General features: G+C 25.1%; 1 long non-coding RNA gene across 1 annotated transcript; it reads left to right on the top strand.

The window, feature by feature from the left end:
- The first annotated feature begins 572 nt into the window (after positions 1–572).
- Positions 573–1,392, top strand: LOC136968268 (uncharacterized). Its single transcript, XR_010879633.1, has 2 exons — positions 573–678; positions 792–1,392. It is a non-coding gene; the product is annotated as an uncharacterized lncRNA (long non-coding RNA).
- Positions 1,393–1,967: the final 575 nt, after the last annotated feature.

Below are 1,967 nucleotides of genomic sequence, written 5' to 3' on the forward strand. Positions count from 1 at the left end.
AAATTAATAGTAAATATTCTATATTATGAAGGCATTTTATATTAAATCCAACAGATTTTAACACTTACTTCAGATATATTTTCTTTTATGACTATAACATTTTTCTTGGTTGTTTAAGCTACAAAAAGGTATTTAAAAATTCTCAGAAAATTTGTCAATTTTTTTGAAAACAAAATTCTTCCATGAATAAATTGCTTACAGATCAATCAGAAGCATCAGCAGTCAATAAAAATATAAAAATTCCAAATATAGTTTCATAATAATTTATTATCCATGAAAATTATTTTCTTCTTCACATTTGTGATAATATGATTTAAACTGATGAACTATTGGAAAAATATAATGCACAGTTTCTCTGATGAATTGCATTCTCTTTTATGTTTCTCATCTTTAACAATTCTATCACAAATAACACAAAACTTGAAAATTTCCTTCTTAATATAGTTTAACTGCTGATTGGTAACATTTTATTTTGTAGTTGCCATCCAGTTACATTAACGATTTGCATAATAAATTATTTCCTGGCAATCTAATCTTAATTTAAAAAAAAATAAAGATAAAATTTCTATCATCAATATTGAAACTTATTTTATAATCAGAATTAAGTGATAAGTGATATACTTCTTACAGCACATACAACTAAAGAAACTGTAAAATTACCAGTTCTGGAAACTACAGGTATTATATGAAATAGATATAAACACTAATGTGCTTATACAAATGTGCTTATTAATAAACAGAATAAACTTTTAATGATATTGATTATATATTAATTTAAATATTTCTTACAGTTAAATCCAGAGATAAAGTGGAAACTAAACAAATAGTGATTGGTGTGGTTACGAGAATTGATCTTTTGAACTATATTACCAGTGAAGAGGAATCTCACCGTTACCAAACTCCTACAGATAAATCTACATGATTGAATCCTACTTTGATCATAATTAAATATAACATGATCAAATTGTAACTTTTTTATATTTTTAATCGGACAACCAGATTAAGAGAAACTTTCCGCAGTACATTCCCTCCAAATTGATTATTTTTAACTCTATTTTTTCTAAAATGCTTTATACTTATGCATTATCTAATATATTAAGTGTTACACCTGATGAAAACATTCCATTTAGTATATATATTATAGCAAATATAAGTATTCCTGTAATTCATTACGTTATGTATGCATATGTTGTTACATTGATTTAATATATTTTAGAATTTTATTTAAATTTCAATAACAAAATATATCAAGCTTTAAATCAAAAATTTAATTCGATACTGTTATGGAATCGCAATTGAAATTTATACAAATTTTTCTGCGGAATAAACTGTAGTCATAAATACATTCCAATTTATATGAAAATTTTAATAAACTTATTGAATCAAAATATATTTGCTTGTTTTTTCTATGCAATGAAATATATATATACACACTATATATTCATTGTATTTACATATATAAAATGACATAATGTACACAATGAATCTCAATGCAAGGATTCGTTTCGTGTGCTTTATAAACAGTTACATTAGTTCACTCGTCTACAATGTATTTATCTGTGGAAAGCCGCAAGACAAAAATGTATATGAATTCTCCATAGTGGAGAAATAAAAGGGAAGATAAATTTGAAAATAATTCTTTAAATATTTTTCAAATTATTATTCGGAGCAAGTGGAAATGGTTGAATTTTACCAACAACACCTTTAAACGGTATCTGTGGAAAATTCTTTAATTTAGACGAATTAAAATAATATTTTCAACAAATGAGAACACATTTATCTATGATCATATCGTGTCGGATTTGACACTAAATGCTAAGAAGACAGCAAAAACCAATCCATATATATCGCATATATTTGGTTGTTGCTGTATTATTAGTATATACGGTATTCATTTTAATTGAATTGTCGGTGTCGCTCGGATATATGTTAATCCTTTATTCCGATTGTCGGTATCAATTATTGTG

Source organism: Centruroides vittatus, unplaced genomic scaffold (assembly GCF_030686945.1).
Source record: "Centruroides vittatus isolate TY-2023 unplaced genomic scaffold, ASM3068694v2 contig_1422, whole genome shotgun sequence".
NCBI lineage: Eukaryota > Metazoa > Arthropoda > Arachnida > Scorpiones > Buthidae > Centruroides > Centruroides vittatus.